General features: G+C 49.9%; 1 protein-coding gene across 1 annotated transcript in view; it reads right to left on the bottom strand.

Moving 5' to 3' along the window:
* Positions 1-16595, bottom strand: part of LOC146205385 (uncharacterized) — a 58059-nt gene extending 41464 nt beyond the window's left edge. The window contains exon 1 of the mRNA XM_084590053.1: positions 16450-16595. The gene's annotated coding sequence lies outside the window, so the exon portion shown is untranslated. The remainder of the gene's footprint in view (positions 1-16449) is intronic.
* Between the last annotated feature and the right edge of the window lie 797 nt (positions 16596-17392).

Genomic DNA, 17392 nt, shown 5'->3' with positions numbered 1-17392 from the left:
GCTTTGTGATGTTTCATCCTTTTCATTATCCATCGTATCCCCAAAGTACGACACTGTGCGCTCAGAGCAGTGAATTGTGTACACAACGCCTTCGACCTTTTCTTCCGAAAATCTGAAGGGTGCGGGAGACGGGCGATGGTGGCAGTCGGCTTTTGCATTGTTCGTTGCCCTTTCTTCCCAAAAGCATGTGCGGCAAGGTTTCGCTGAGGTCCGTCTAATTTCTGTTAATATGACAAGGGTTTGCTAAATGTATTACTATGTACCAGAACAAATTTCCAAAGCCGGGAAACACTGACGGCTGACCTCTACTCTCCGCAAGAAAGATGCTGCGTCGTATCTGGGTGCAGCTGGTACGGATACATAAGGTGAAATCCTCGACGGTCACTCGAGTTGAAATAGTCTGCCATTATCGATTTTACAACGCTGCGGAGAGCTGTGATCAGCATGCAGCGCAGCGCCGGAGCCATATCGGCAGCTTCTCCATTAGCATGTATGCTCCCTACTTCTCCGCTCATCGGAGTGCGGCGTATTGGCCAACCAAAGGCGGCGGCGCGACCCGCGGAGAGCTCGGTGTCGCTTGTTCCACATTTCCGTTAAAAAAAGACTATCGCTGCTCATCTCTACCTAATTTCAATTCCAGTTAGGAGCATGAAAAATCTTGGTTTGCGCTGAAAGCCCGATTTTTGTAAAAAAAGTGCTTCAGTGTTCGTTTTCAAGTTTATCGGCTTTCTAATGTAATTAGATGAACCTTCTCACTTATTGCGAGCTTGCAACTTCATAATTTTATTACACAGCTGATCCGTAATTAGTCTACTCATATATACCATCCGCGTACTCGTATAATGCATCTGCCGTTTTTTAAGATACGTCGAAGAGAACGCAGCCTCATGAGCCATTAAATAGTCCGGCAGTTTTATTTAGCTGAAAAAAAAAAATACAGTATAAAATTACTTCTATAATTTCTAAAGCATGAGCGGCAAAAAAAAAAAAAAGTAAGAAAGGAAGAAAGAAAAGGGCATTCCACGCTTCCGGGATAAAACCCTTGTTTGCTCGGCCTCTGAAAGATTTGCTTGCGATCCTGATGGCAAGACCAGGCAGGAAAAGTTTTCGTTGACTATCCTTGGTAGCGGCATAAAATGAATGCACGCTCCAATAGAGAACGCCGCTTTGCTGTGTTTACAGCGACGTCACGGGGTAACTCGTTTTTCTCGGCTAGGGAGCTCATTAAAGAAGGCTAGGCTCGCACATACTACTCAGTGGCCGTGCGTGAGTGCACGGCCAGCCGAGCTACGTGGTTGTGGTATGCGGCATAGTAGTAGTGTGCGCTCTTTGCTCCTTTCCTCGCAAAAAAAAAAAAAAAAAAAAAGAAATCATGAAAAGGGGAGTGGACGAGTCCCTTATGCGAGGGCATCCCAGCGGTTGCGTGCTCGTGATGGGTGGAAAATCGTAAAGCTCAGGGCGCGTAATCGTAAAAAGTGACGGCTGCCGTTGCTTCCCAACCCGCGCGCGCACACTCGAAAGCGGGCAGTGTATTCGCCGAAGCGATTCCGTTCGCAGGTCATCACAGCTGGGAGTCAGTGGCCGCTCTTCGCTGCCGTGGCCGGGCCAGCGTCCTTCGTGCCTTCCAAGGACGGCCCCTGGAATTCCCCCTCCGGACCGAGGCTCGGCCGCGCGCGCATGTGCGGGACCCTTCCCTGGCCGGCCAAGGAGGCGGACAAAGGAGTCCTCCAGCGGGGCCCTGGCTGCTTTGTTAGAGGCAGCCGCTTCGCCGTGTGCTGTCCAGGCCGCGACCAACTCCGTGGGAGCGCGCTTCCTGGAACTGTTAACTGGCCTCGCGACAAAGAAAAGCAGCGGAAAGGGGGGCCCCTATTGTTGTTCGCGGCTTCTGTGGGTCACAAAAGGAGCTGGCTTCCGCGCGCCTCACGGACGTGACGAAAATTCGAGACAAAAGTCGAAAACGAATAGCTCCCCTGCGTCCCGGCTTGTTATGTTCGAGGAGGGGCCCTGCACTCCTCCGGCCCAGTCCTCTTGATGTGTTTCTTCCCTCTAACTTGATTTTTCACAGGCGGGTTTGTAAATACTGAAAATGGACAGCGCTGAAATGTGCTCCTCCTTTACGACAAGCACCCGCGTTCGAGACATTTTGCTTTTTATTTGCATGCGCTATGCACCGTGCAGTCGCTCCATTCACAGGTAAAATACTATGGGGTCTTTGTTAGGGATCACTGATTACTTGCAAACCCGTCTCCAAACGAGAAGAAAAACGTTCCCTCTGTCTCTCTCTTTGGCTTTCTTTCTGCAAGTGATAAGACATGGCTTCGAATGAAGGAGAACGGCACCTGCCAACTCCTATAATCTTCCCAAACTTTTCTTTCTTTTTGTTCTCGTCTCTCTCCCTCGCTTTCTGCCACAAGAAATCCCTCTGCTCTAAAAATGGCCTACTATGGGTGAGGACATGCACGAGGACAAACAAGGTACAAAGGCGTCGTCTGGCGACAGATAACGACCGGAGAGGCGTTTGTATGCCGTGCGTGTCACTCGCTTCTGTGCGCAAAGGCAGCGGGGTGAGACGCGGACTTCCTTCACCCGGAATTCCCGGTGCGAGCGTCGACATGTACGGCACGTCTGCGGCATACGCACCCTTTTACGCGGCTGCACTGAGCGTCAGCCTCCGCAAGGCCAGTCTTATTTATCTGATCCACACTCACATCCCGTCAGTTGCTCTTTTGGGCGGTTCAAAGCAGCCGCTCGAGGCGGAATTTTACGAAGACTCAACAGCTGCTGCGACAGTGGGTCCTCCGATACCCGCAAGTGCGCCACTGAGCGGAACAATTAAAGTCTGCAAGTCTCAGCTCCTTGAGCATAAAGTTCTTAAAACTGACTGAAGTGGTTTTCAAATCTGTTAACCTGCTAGGATTTTGTTGCAGAGCCATCGTTGATTACGCCTGTGGAGTCTAATTGACTCTGACACACCGATGCAATGAAAGATTGAAAGAGTGACGTCCAAATTTCCCGCGTCCCATGAAAGGGCATGAGAGGAGAATATCGGAGAAGGAAACCTCACCCATGCCGGCCCGTTTAACATACTCATATCTCTGGCCCAAACTGCCGCTCCTGCAGCGAAAAAGCTACTTCAGATCGCATAATGCGGCGCGTCTTCCCTCCCCCAGATACCTGCCTCGTGGCTTTCAGTAAACGACGATGGAGAAAATCAAGTCAGGACCGTCGAATAGGCATATGCGATCAGTCCGAGACCTGCCTACTGACTACCACTCAACTCTTTCGTTCCATAAAGTTTTTACCCGCTCTGAGAAGCCAGAGACGCCCCGAGAGAGCATTGAGCGTGCGCCGTCCCTCGTGCATTGGGAACATACAAAGCGTGTCGTTCCGAGCAGCCGATACACCATGAGTAGAATAGCAAGTGCCTATTTAATAAATCAACCAGACAGCCGACCACAGCGTCCGCAGTGCTATATCTTGGACGCATTGCTATGCGTTCGGGCGCACGAGCACCTGCGGACGCGACGATGCTGCCTTCCACGGCTTCCCCCGTAAGATCAAGCACCGCCGTAGTGGGTCGCTGCAGTGAAAGGGGACAAGTAGACCAAAACAAGCGTACACTCTGCTCGTCCCTCATACGATCTCTAGGGCTTCTTGTTAAAAGGGCACGGCTGAACCATCCCTAGGTCTTCAAAAAAGCATGTCACCACTGCAAGAGCAGCGCTTTTGCTAACAGGAGAGTCTACCCTGTCATTTCTCCTTGCCGCTGCTGTCTTTGTTTTCCTCTTACCTGTTCCTTCGCTGTCGCTTTATTTCCGCCGCCCCAGTTCAGGTACTTCCGCCGGTTGCGATAGCAGATACAAGGGCCGCAAAAACCTTTTTTTTTTATTCTTTTCAGTTACTATTTTGAAATAAAGAACCACTTACTGCTACTACACTAACAGGATGGTCAAGTAAGGGACTGTACTTCTGACTGCAGCTTTACAAAATCGCATAACTCATCTGTGAATGCGATGATGATACCTTGCGTGCGAGGAGCGGTTGAGAAGAGGCCAATATCGGAGGACGTGTGTCCGAGGTCGTGCCGACTTTGCGAGGTGTTTTGCCGCATGGCACGCCACTGACATGCATGCTCGCACAGCTCCTGGGAAATTTTCATTAGAGGCATAGGTAGTTCAAGTATGTGCTCATCATCTCGGCACAGGCGTGGCCAAATCACACGGGGCGCACCGAGCGGTTCACTTCTATGCACGTGAAAAATTATCCAATGAAAACACGACGTTTTCGGAGAATCGTCAAGTGGTGACATCGGGAGATTTGCTGCTTAGCTTGCATTGAGCTTGAACCATGGGTATATGATTAGGAAACGGTATTGAGGGAAATATTAACATTGCTCGCATCTGTCTAATGCAATGATTCGAGTAGCAGCCTTTGGTGGCTAAAGTGAATCATGTGGCCACATGCCTCGCAGTGCTTGCCCACCGCGCTTCGCTGAGTGCTCATTTTTCTGATGTCACCTTTGTGCTGTTTTATCCTTTGTGAAATTATTAAACGTACGAAGGTGGGCTGCACTCAGAGAAGATGATTCTGTATACAACGCCTCTGGCTTTTTCTTTGCAGTGATAGCCTTTTGGGCGAGGTCCGCTAGCGTCAGACTGTGTATTCCCACACTCCTCCTATTACACACCCAAATAAACAAAACCACAGTCCAGGGTTTCGCTCCCCTCATATGCGCATGGGCTACAGGGATATTATTTTTGTCAAATATTTTTTATTTTGTTTTGGATGAGACGATGAGATGAAGGAAATTGGGTTTCATTTCTGCCAATGACAAGATGCAGTTAAAAAAAAAAAAAGAAAGCCGTACTACGTACTAGAGAATGTTTCTAGCCAGTATGCGGGTTGACTATTTCTCCTCGCTGCCCCTAACGGCGACGCTGAGTTGTTTTTCGGGCGCATCTCGTGCAATCAGGTAAGCTGGAACATGCCGTTCACCCGCAGCGTGTCATAATCGCATTTGCAGCAGAGCGGAAAGCTCCAATCTGCGCGCAACGTAGCGCTGTAGTAATATGGGCAGTTTTCCCGAGTCCTCAAAGTGTCGTCATTACATCTCGACCAATCACAGGCGGCGGCGCGACCAGCGACGTGCCCCGAGGCGGCGGTTGCATATTTATGCTAAAAAAAAGGAGAATTAGCGCTTGTTTTTACCTAATTTCTGTCCTCAGCATTGAGAACTGTAGAATGCCACCGCAACATCTTTTTTTTTTTTTTTCTCCTTCTTTAGAAAGTACTTCAGTGTCTCTTTCGGTAAGTTACATACATGAGTTTATACATGAGCGCACGTGCAAGCCATTAGGTACGCCAACGACTTTGGTATTCGATAAAGCTGGCGGACTGCACGAAACGTGTGTAAGTCATGTCATCATTATCTATACTAAGGAGGCTAAATGATGGCCCCAAAATAGTCAGGCCGTACAAACTATGGTCGCATTTTACGAATAGCGGTTCGAATATCGAAGTATTAAATTCGCAATTCAGCATTAATCAGTGGTACACTCGATCAATCGCTATTTCCCCGCAATCTGAGCCATGCAGAGGAGGAATCACCTAAGGCGGGGAGGTGGAGGGCACGGCCGAAGCAATTTTCAGAGTAATCACGTACAGAACATCACGAGCACGCATGTCTCGGTCGCTCCGACATAAGTTGAGAACTCGTCAGAGCGCTTCGAATTGGGGGCATGCGCTCGGAAAGGACCAGCCGAACGTATAATCACGGCAAGCCCTTTCGATCACCGAAATATGCGGCGGCAGCACTCAGCGCTCTCTGTAATGCCACCAGTCGAATATGCCACGAGCCATGACATTATGTGCACACCCTAAAAGGAACCGAGGAAAGCAACTGTTGTCAATATCTTACTGTGGACGTTGGCATGCATAGTGCAAGGTAAAAAAAAAAAAATGTAATTTGACAGTAAAGGTGTCGATTTTTATAACTGGAACTCTGAACCTATGATAAAAACTTGCTAAATCTTGTGATAATAGCCATTTGCAGAACAGTAAATGTGTTCTTATTTTACTTTCCATGGAGCACAATTGGGGGGGCATCAAGTTGCGACAGGAAAAACAAAAACAAAACAAAGAGCTATAGGATAAGCCTGCTGCACCGACAGCGAGATATATCTCAAGCACAAATTCTCTGGTCATGTTTCTCAATAATCACGACGGCAAAACAGAATACAGTCTCAAGACTGGCTGAATCAACCTTTATAGATCTATAAACGATGACCTGAATAGCCTTGTACATTAAAGCGAAGCCAAGAAACCACTTTCAACAATGTTGCGGTCAGCTATCATGCGTCCGGCTAAGTCATTCATGTGGCGCTTCACTGTACACCAGCGCTGTGACTATAATAGCGACTTCAGTGTAGATGTTTTCCACGCTCTGCACGTGCTATCTCTTCATCAGTAGCCCTGTGTACATGAACTCGGCATGACCCGTGAAGTTGATTATTCCAGAGAAATAGCGAATTTTGATAAGGAAACCCCTGACCAGTCCTCTGCTCTCTTCCTCGATGTTTTGCAATTTCCCTCTTAGCTAGTGCCCTCGCTTGCGGTCTTCCTAACCATATTTCTTTGTCCTGAGCGGTGCCCACCATTGTCGGGAAGAAAGCTCGGACACTGTAACGCGAAGGGCCCGGCGTCAAAAGTTTACGTGGAGCACGTGCTTGCAAAGGACTTCTGTGCCGCCTGTGTGGACTACCAGAGAATGACATGGGCTCAGCAGAGTTGTCGACTGAAGCGCTGCAGACTCTACATTAAAAGTTGCGCAGGAAAAGGAAGGAGATGGGTCTTTGTCCCCATGCCATGGTGTGTGGCCTACCTCATTACATGTTATGGCTCTACAGCGACGGCTAGGCAGGAAAGGGAAACTGACGGGATTTTGTCCCCGTCCCATGGAGAGTGGGCTACTTCATTCAACTCCTCACTTCACCCGAACGCATCCTCTACTCCTAACTATACACGCCACTGCAGGGTGGCAAATGCCCCTTCCCTTTCATGTATGTCTGAAGCCATTGCCACCCTGGGCAGCACTTTTGATATGGCAATCGAGCCCTCCAGAACCTTTGGATTCCGTGTCAGACGCGATACACCTGCGCAGTACTGCGTTCGAACGTGGCACGTTCGCGCGGTTCGCTTAAAGCGGGGCTTTATGTATATGTCAGATGGTTTTTCCCATAATGTGGTATATTACGACTATGTGCTAATGAGTGAGCGCGACATCAAACTGGAGAACCGCCTTCTAGTCATCCTAGCACTGCGAAAGGCGAGCGCGACATGACCCAGTCACGATTACCGCAATGCCGAGAGGCGCCACGACTGGACCAAGTTCGCAAAGCTGCAGGGAGTTTCTGCAACGGAGTATAATTCGCATATTAGGCCTAACCACGCTAAATCGGTCACGCTCTTTTTTTTTTTTTTTTTTATTACTGCGGCTTCCTTACAGCTACTTTTCTCCGCCATTCAGTGTGGCCACACCTACATGGATTGAGGACAACATCCCTCAACACGAAGTGGTGCCTGCATTTAAGCTTACGAGCTGGCTCTCTAAATAAAGTGCACGCTTCTGGGTGCGTGCCTGGAGACCGCGGTATGCCCTACATATGCGCTTGAAACACTGGCTTTAACCGCTTCGAGCGGAGACCACTGTACCTGGTACTGTCCGGGAGCTTGACCAGATACTTCAAAAGCCTTCCAGACGAAGTAGGCGCTCCGTCAATTCATGAGAAATGCGTCCCAAGCACGTGACGAGCCCTAAGACCGGCCACATCGTCTTTCTCCCAATACTGACCTCTTGCTGTTTCCCCTTACTACCTACTGCAGGCGGGTTTTGCGAATGTGGTTGTCAGTTCGCCTTTTCCTCGCCTTTTTTAAAGCGAAAACTTTACTGGCCTCATCGAGGCAAGGCCATCGGCTCCGAGAATTTGACGTCAGATGTGGCGTGAGGAACCGGCACCGCGCTTCTTCATCTTCGCACGTGCGGCGCGCCTAGCCGGTGGTGCTCTTCTTCGCAGGTGGGGCGTGCGGAGCCGTCGGCGTTCGCTTCTTCTTCTGCTCCTGCTCCGCTTGTTCCCCTACTTAGTACACCTGCTGCTGCTTCCTCTTCACACACCTGGTAAATCTTATTTGCACCGGTACATATCTCCGCAGATACACTTTGTCTCACGCAATTCCACACAGCCTTCCCAGTCTCCTGCTTACCCCTGTCCCTACACCGCCGCCCCTCTGGCTGGTGTCCTGGGACCTCCCCTATCAAAATGACCTCGACACCTTCGCGTAGTTCTTGAATGTTTTGTGCCGTCTAGACCCGTCTGTGGGGTGGTGTCCTTGAGGTTCACAGACAGCCATGTAGGATTTAAGCCACTGCGAACCGTGTCTGACCATGTTTAATCGAGCTTTCGCTTTTTAAACGAGGTTACCTATATTAGTCTAACCTGGCTTAGCAACACAGCATAACCACGCAAAACAAACCTTTCTCTCTGTCTCTGTGTCCGTGTTTATGTGCTCTTTTAAGATATGCATTCGTTCCAACTCGCCCAGTGCGTCAAACATTTCGCTTGCATAACCGGGATTAGCCGAGCTAAGCCGCGGCCATATTTTTCTCCTCCTCTCCCCCGTTCAAAGCATCATACAGTGAGTTCACCTAGCGACACCTGTTTAACTCATCCTCTTGGCACTGTCCGCCACTTTCTGACAGAACAAACGTATGCGCGGTTAAAAAAGAAAAAAAAAAGAAAAGAAAAAAACGGCCGCGATTTCAGCCAGCGTCATAAGCATTCGCTCGTATTTCGAGATTAGGCCCCATCTCTACGCCGCTTCCATGGGGGTGCCGAACCACGTGTGTGCCGCCATCCTCTGCCAGGCCTTCCAACGTTGTGCGCGTGCAGGACAGCTGCATTTTTTTTTTTTTTCTCGCACCACTGCCAGGCGCTGGCTGCCTTCGCCCCCTGACCAGGAGACGCGCTCCCTGCAGAGGCCTTGAAACATCCATTAAGGGTGCGTCCATTCCTCTGACCGCCCGCCGGGGCCAGACGGCTCACCGTCAGTCGCGCGCTGTAGCCGCCGCCACGCTCGGTGCGCGTATCGGATGGCGCGCATCCTTGATTAAGGAAACCTGCGCCCGTCATGCCGCGCGCCCTTGCATTCATCGCGGTCGCGCTTACACGCATTACGCGCGCGCGGGCAATCTCTGCGCTTGCTTTCCTCGGCCGCCCGCAGAGAGGCCACAGTTTCCATGTCACCACAGAGTCCCTGCCACCGGCAGCGGCAATCCACGCCACTCCCTCGCCGCGATCCACCGAGTCGCCAGCCATCGTCGCGCTCTGACGGGCTTGCTCCATTGCGCAAAGGCGAATCGTTGTGCCAGACAATGCCCCGCGCTGGTTCGTCATATTCTCCTTTCTCCGCATGCGCGGCCGTCGTAATCGTATCTGCGGGGGAAATTAGTTTGCGCGATTCCTTCATTTTCCTCTGGGTGCCCTCACTGATGTGCCTGCCTCCCCGGCTCGCCCAGTTCAACAGGCAGCCGGCCGTTCCCCAAGGCCGTTTCTCTGGTGCCTTGACTATGTTGCCCTTGACCTATTGGTTGGTGCTCGCTGCCAGCCGCCAGACACGTGGCGAGATTCTTTACGGCTTGCTCGCGTCTACACTGATCAATCATTTTCTTCTGCCTGCGACTAAAGTTCGTAGGGAAAAAAAAAAAAAAAAGAAAACATCCGAAGTTGCTGACAAATTAAACAATCTTACCGCATTGCGACATAACAGTAATGACGTACCTACACATTTTTGTCTTGCACATTGAAGCTCATTCCACTGTGCACACAGGATCCATTTTCTCCATCCTGCGGCTCAGCTCAAAGTCGCAAGTCCGGCCACATTTCGATCCAGGCAAAGCCGGTGTACTGTGAGATGTCAGCCAACGTTCCAGAACCTCAAGTGGTCGATATGCATCATCAGGCTTCCATCAAGGTACCTCTCACGGCCCACGTGTATCCTGCCTTGCCTTTGTTCCCCGCGTTTCGTCCACCCCATTATGACAGCTCACCGCAAGCTCCTCCACACTTCCTACTTCTATCCTATCCTTCTGCGATATTCTGTGGTAAGGTATGTCATGATGCGGTGTGGAAAACTGCACCTGGGGCCAAAGGGACGAATTTAAGCGGGAAGCGGATTCACCCCTTTGGAGGCATGTTACACAGGAAAACTATGCTAAAAGGTCGAACCCAATTTTTTCGGAAAAAAAAAAAAGAATGAAGTCAGAGAAATGCAGAAAGTATCGACGCCAGAAAACAATTAGGATCCATGTCGAATGTAGGACCGAGGGTTCATAACGAACCACAAAAACAAACCATCGCTACTGCTGATAGCGATTTAAATAATATGCAGTTTTCACACGCGCACAATCGGACAGCCACATACATCCTCCGTTGCCGCTACCACTCCGTTTCCTCGAGAAGGCAGAAAAGAGAGACGGGGGAAGGGAAGGGGAAGCTTTCCACTCGGAATGCAATGTAGACATCCGACTGGCCTGGTCTGTCTACGCTGACCTCGTCTTTAGGGCAATCCTCAAGTTCAGACGTGCGTTCATTATGACGGTGATTGTAAGCGCAGCATGCATGGCGCCAGCAAGGCACTGCTCCACATTTCGGTCTTCTCTTTCGTGTCAGAATTTCTTTGTTCGTTTTTTATTGACACGTAGAATCAACCACAACACAACCCTGCCAGTATACAGCTATAACTGCTCGGATGTGACACCGAATCGAATCTTTATTTCATGTTCTCCACGACTTTGTCTCGTATATACGGTAAACGTGTAGCGAGAAGATGATAGGAGAAAAAAAGAAAAAAAAAAAAAAACGGAGAGCACCCCGAGGCCAGGTAGTAAAGCGTTCCTAGTTCTGTTGCCAAAATTTTGTGGCTTTTTACAAAGCTATGGAAGTTGGACTCACTGCAAATCGAAAGCCCGCTCAAAATGGCGACGCATTCTGCTTTGCAGAAAAAAATTGGCTGCGACACTGGAGTCCTCGGGGACCAGAATAATGCTCCACGTCCTTCCTGCATGCTTCTGACGTGTTTCAGGCGCGATGAAGTATTATAAGCGCTTATTTATCATATCTATCATAGCCATCATAGCTCTAGAAAGCCTTCGCGTGGCAGGTGAAGTACACCTTCCATGCATTGAAGTCGCGAAGGAGGAATGCAGCGCGGCTATGCCAATCCTCTGCTCAGCAGGAGAGTTCGGGGCTTGTGATAGAAATCTCCAGCGTCGCCCACAACTTCCGCCTTAATGATGGGCCACGGCGCCGTGGTAGACGAAAACCCGCTCTTTGGACTGTTGCGAGAGATGCAGAGAGCTCGCGCTGCTGTTTACATTGTATTTGCGCCAGGCGAACACGACAGTTTTGTGCGCAATATAGCGACGCCTACACTCCGTCTCACAGGTTTTTTGCAGCCTTGAGAAAGGCAGAGACGATCTGGTCCAGTCAGAATTATGCGCAATACAATGAGTAATTGTGCACCTACCCCCCCCCCCCCCCCCCCCCCCCCATGACGGGGAGCCCTGGCCCATGATCCTCAATGGGCCAGGGTTCCCCTGCCTTTCGCAGTGAAGCAAGTAGCATGTGAGACGGAGTGTAGGAGCCCATTATCACTGACTTGTGTAACGTGCACATGGCAGTGACGGAGATGCGGGAGATCACGTTCATTCACACGAGACAAAACGAGGTCGTTTATGTTAAGTTAGAAAAGAACCAACCAAAATTAAAAAAAAAAAAAAAAAACATTGAAGATACACTACTTTCTAATTAAACTCATTTCACAACACGACAGAGCTGTGTGGAAAGCTTCGTTCTGACGTCATTTAGGGTGTGGTCATTTCTGTTCACTGTCGTAGGCGAACGCAGGAAAGAGAAGGAGACGGGCCTTTGTAGCCCTGCCGTGAGAAGTGAGTTGCTCGACCCGCTAGCGTCGGGTTCATGTATACAAGGCTACAGTGCGGGGCCGTTATCGAGGTAAGCCACTCCCCACAGGACGGGGACAAAGGCCCGTCTCCTTCCCTTTCCAGCGTATACCCACGGGCCACTGCGGCAGAGCCCGAGAAAGCGGAGCACGTCTCGCGGTCAACTTTCTGCGGCTTTACAGCCAAGGCAAGACAGCAGGGGAAAGATAAGGAGACGGGTGTTTGTCCAAAGCGCGAGTGTCATTCCATGACAGGGTTGAACGAGGTGCTGAGGGTCAGTGCACGAAGTCAATCAGGGGAACCTCAGTCTTCTAGTCAACATTTTGATATGCGGACTTGTCTTCGCCTGGGCCAGACGAAGACAAGTGCGATTGTAAAAACGGTGGCTAGCTCTCCCTCAACCATTGTGCGGTTTCCTCTGACATTCCTGAAGACTGCGGGGTGAAGCCAACAAGCGCAGACAAAAGAAACGACCCCTCTCACGCATTTAGCAACAGAACGATCCTGCCTGTCGCCCCTTGCAATTATAGGATTAGGCGGACTGAGGGGAAGGACAGTCAAGGACGGCGAGTGGGGAGAAAGAATGTTTTCGTAAAGTTACTGGCCAAAAGGTTGTGGTCTTTCATCTCGTTTACCGGTGAGAGTGCTTTCCCGAGTCACCCAGCACGATGACATAGGTTGGTCTCTTGCACTTGCCAGCTCAGCCTTGGCTACAGAGCTGCTACATTTCGACACCATAACAGAACTGACAAATGGAACGTGTGAACTGCAAACCTATGGTAACGAAAGCGAACACGAATTTGACCAATAACGAGGATCTTTCCGCCCGATGGCTCGAAATAAGCAAGTTCCCTTAGGTAACAAATCAAGTAAATTACAGAGGATAATTTATATCCACTTGAATTGTTGCCGTCCGGTCACTCGGTGCGGAGTGAAAAACACGTTTGTTTTTCGAGATTAGGCGGCACGTTAATGACCCCCCGGGTAGGCTAACCTATTGTGCAGCCCTTAACAAAGACATTCATCCTCATCATGTCCCACTGGGAAGCCGCCTAGTATCGCACGGCCTTGGAAGATTAGCGTGGCCTGGGCCATTCGACAGCTACGACGAATGCGGCCCTAGACTGAGGCCTGCAACCTCTATGTGCGTCCAAGCTTTGTTGAAAGTTTATTTTCCTGTCCTCGCTCATTACCTACGATGTAGCTTTTGGCGCGTAGAACGCATCAATCGTAATCCTTAATCTTAATTACCCATAAATACCATTTAAGACCGTTCGACTATCAACCGGTGCCTTTTATGTTAGCATCTGTGCCATTATGACGAGAACAACAGTTCACTAACAATGTCACAAGGCGCAGCGCTTCTACGGCTTGGTTTTTCTCGTCAGCGGTGCGTGGTGCGGAACCAGATAGATAGATGAATTTATTGAAAGAAAAGGCAGAGAGGTTGGCCGGAATGATTCAATTTGACCTGCTACTCTGCACTGGGGAAGGGGAAGAAGAATGTTAAAACTGCATTATCTGCGAATTAGCGAAGTACCTCAGTGTCCTCAGGTACACCGAGGCTCCTTGCTACCCCGTCAATGTTTCGGTGATGAAACCTCGTCATGCCTGTACGTATTACAGTACAGCATGCAACCCTGGCTGGGATTGTGTGGTTTTTCTTTTTCAACCTTAATACACAATTACAAGCTGTCTTCAAGGGTTGCTGCCAGCGTGACTTGATTTGACACGTTAATACGCTCGACTATCGAAGAGGAGGTCACGCACGCGGTTATTCGGCCGTAATTGCCAATGCCTACGCTAAGGCGCCGCACAGAACGTATACACAGCCCAGACGCTTCTGACAACCTTGAATTCTCTTGCAGGGCAATAATGATCTTAAGTTGCAACAGCTGTCGGTGTCGGCGGCTGCCGCAACCGCGCCCTGACCACACAGCTCTCGTCGAAGCTAAAAACAGCGCTGGTGCCTTCATTATGCACGGCGGCGGTTGGCGGCATGCATGTGAACTCCCAAGTGGGTGCATCGGGCTGTGACAAGTGGAACAGCAATGCCACCATACTTATTCGTGCGGGGAGACTACTTTCCATCATAGACTCATCCTACTACCGGCCCCTAGCGAAGAAAATGGAGGCAGTAGTAGGTATATATATATATATATATATATATATATATATATATATATATATATATATATATATATATATATATATATATATATATATATATATATATATATATATATATATATATATATATATATATGTATATATATATATATATATATATATATATATATATATATATATATATATATATATATATATATATATATATATATATATATATATATATATATATATATATATATATATTGCATTTAATATTCTTTATCCTGATAATCACCATACGACTAATTGTTATCAAATACCAACAACAAAACATTAAGAACAAATATTCTTGGCGTTTGCCATGGACTTGTAGACTGTTGGCTCCTTTAAATTATATATATATATATATATATATATATATATATATATATATATATATATATTATAAGGTGGGTGTGTGTGCTTTTTTCTCAGAAACCAGGAGCCCGTCTTGACTCTTGTGGCATGCCCCAGATATGGAATTATGATTTTAGGGAGGTGCACTGCATTCAGTTGATTTCCGTGCAGTGATTTTAAGGTGCGTGCGTGGCAGATACACTGACTCAGAGTTGCCCTTCTCGGCGAAACGCAAATAAGCTCGAACGGAAGCCTGTACTACACTCTTAGTCTTGTTCCACATACGTTCCGCTTATAAGTGGAACTTTTAAAAAGTTCCACTTATTAAGCGGAACTTTTTTGAAAGTTCTACTCATAACTGGAACCTATGTGGAACGAGATTAATAGTGTACGGGCCAAATAAAGGCCAAGCAAAATAAGAAAGTGAAAACATCGGTGCGTGCGTCTACCCCTCTTGTTGCCGGTATTACAGCCGCCAGGAGCAAAAGGCCTCAGTTTAGGATCGACAACAATCCAAAAACCCGGCGCTTTTTTTGTGTGTGTGTGTATTTGAGCGATATTCACAGCTTCTCCAAGGGTCTGCCGGAGAGAGGTCGTTTTTGTCTAGTGATGCATGGCTACTCCGACAAGCCTACTCCAAGTAACATAACGCATGCTGTACCCGAGGAGTTAACGTTTTGCCTATTAACCAGCCGCACGGTTCTTTCTCAGAGCAGGAGGGTCAGGCAAGCCGTTGGGCCTCTCGAACAAAGGAGAGCGCAGTGCAAATACGCCGAGGCGTGACCGTCTCTTGGCGTGAAAAGAAGCGGCACATCTGCCGGCGTGGCCAGCCGCAGCACTTTTCAGCGCGCACCTCCGGTTCGGGGGGATGGAGAGGTTCGAGGGAGGTGCGTTCAGAGGTACGCGGCACCCTTCGATGCGGGCCCTCTCGCGTGCTACGTCGCCGTCCGTTGACTTCGCGAACGCTCCTCCCCGGTCGTTGGCGAGCAATTTTCGGTGCATGTTGTTCAACCATCGCTGCTCGAAAGACGCCGCCGTCCACCGTGGCTGAAAGAGCGCACTGACGGCTTGCGTGACTGCGACCATCCGCGCATGGCAGCTACCGTACAACGACACGTGCCGCGCGCGGTTGAGGCAACGAGCGCCGTGTTCGCGATTTGCGACCGATAACCACCGCCGTACAAAACAGTGTTTCGGAGAAAACATCCCAATATTGTTTGCTTAATCCCTCCTTGCTCAGTTTGCGCTCATGCCAGCTTCACCAATGAGTACACTTAAATGTTTAGATTCTCCAGTCATGGTCTTTTCCCATAGCTTTTATGCAAGATGAAGCCCCGAGTGCGCGTGCTAAAAGGGCAAAGGAGAAGCGAGACCGCTAGGCTCTAGCATCATGAAGTGAAGCACTACGCTCCGACAGAAAAAACTTCCAAGTAAGTTTTGAAGTTACTTATGTCGCATTTTCGTTGTGCATGCATTTCTTCCTTCCTTCGCTGCGCTATGAAATAGCCGGGAAGAATGGATCAGTCAACAACGATATGAAAGCATCACGAACGAGCGTGGACGGCGTTTCGATCTCGGTCATTCAACTTCGCGAGTTTTGAGTGGCGCCGACAAAGAGCAGAAAACTTCGCTCCAGCACAATTCTGAGCGATTCATTCGCGCGTTGAGTGACCGGGCGGCGTGTTGGCGGAGACTTGTTTACGCCGCACCGAGGAGGCCGCCGTGTGGGCCCCCGTAGGCGAGCGAGGCAGGCGCGTGACCCGTGATTTTGCCCCAATGTACCTCTGGAATCGTGCACCGGCCGAGGCTCAGAGCGCGGCCCAAACAGCCACCTGTTCAAGCGGCTGGTTAGGCGCTCTCTCTCTTTCGCGCGGATCTGTCCCCCCCAATATTTTTTTTTTTTTTTTTCGTTGCGTGTCACTCACCGCTGTCTTGCTCGGCTGTCTGTGGACGACTCCGGGCCAGCGGTCAGCGGCGGACTCCCTCGATCTTTTGCTCGGCGGGCTTTTTTTTCTCCCTGAGAGCGCGCGGCTGGACTTCTCGGGAGCCGGCGACTCGCGGCGTGCTTCTGGCGGCGGGTGCAGCTCCTTTCTCGCGCTCCTCGCGTCGAACGACGCTCGCCGGCAATCGCGGAGGCGACGTCACACGTGACGTCACGGGAGAGGCGGTGTCTGAGGGCGAAGGACAAAGGCTGAAACGGGAACGCGTGGAGGAAACTGGTTTTTAGTGAATGGAGAGACGCGCGCGAGGTGCGTATGGTGCGGCCCGCTTGGGGGCCGCGCTCGGTTGGTTACAATCTACGCGCCAAGTGGCTGTGCAGCCTTTCTAGGGGCGCGTTCGACAGGAGGCTCCCCTGCAGTGAACGAACATTTATGTATGTGTGCCATTTGGGTCGCGCGGCGACAGGAGGGGTGGGGGTTACGTCTGGTGTCACGGTCGATGACCCGACGGTCTCTGCCGGCTGGCTGCGGAAACGGGATCGCGTAAGAGTTCGGTGCGGAGCGATTGAAATGAGTGGTGCGCAGTTGGAGTCCTTCCCGCATGCTCATCTCGTACTGCGCCGTATTGATTGCATACGGCGCAGACTGACAAGCTGGTATCGCACTTCTCAGCTGTCTTTCGCATGCGAGGCGCAGCAGCCTGAGGATGGCCACGACTCAAGGAAGACTCAAAAGAAGGCGCGGTAATTAACGGTGCACCAATAACATGCCATAAAGCAAGAAGAATAGCTTGCGACGAATGTAGGCTTCTCAGACTAACCATAGACATAGATCGTACGAGTGATAGGGTGGGCCCAGATCTAATAACATTGCGCGCGAAATAATTGTGCAGAAAACTCAGCGCATCTGGGTGCGTTGAAGTCAGAGC

This window comes from Amblyomma maculatum, chromosome 1, assembly GCF_055883805.1.
Source record: "Amblyomma maculatum isolate TAMU_Amacu chromosome 1, ASM5588380v1, whole genome shotgun sequence".
Classification (NCBI taxonomy): domain Eukaryota; kingdom Metazoa; phylum Arthropoda; class Arachnida; order Ixodida; family Ixodidae; genus Amblyomma; species Amblyomma maculatum.
The sequence above is the reverse complement of the archived record's forward strand: the minus strand, read 5'-3'. Positions and strand labels throughout refer to the sequence as shown.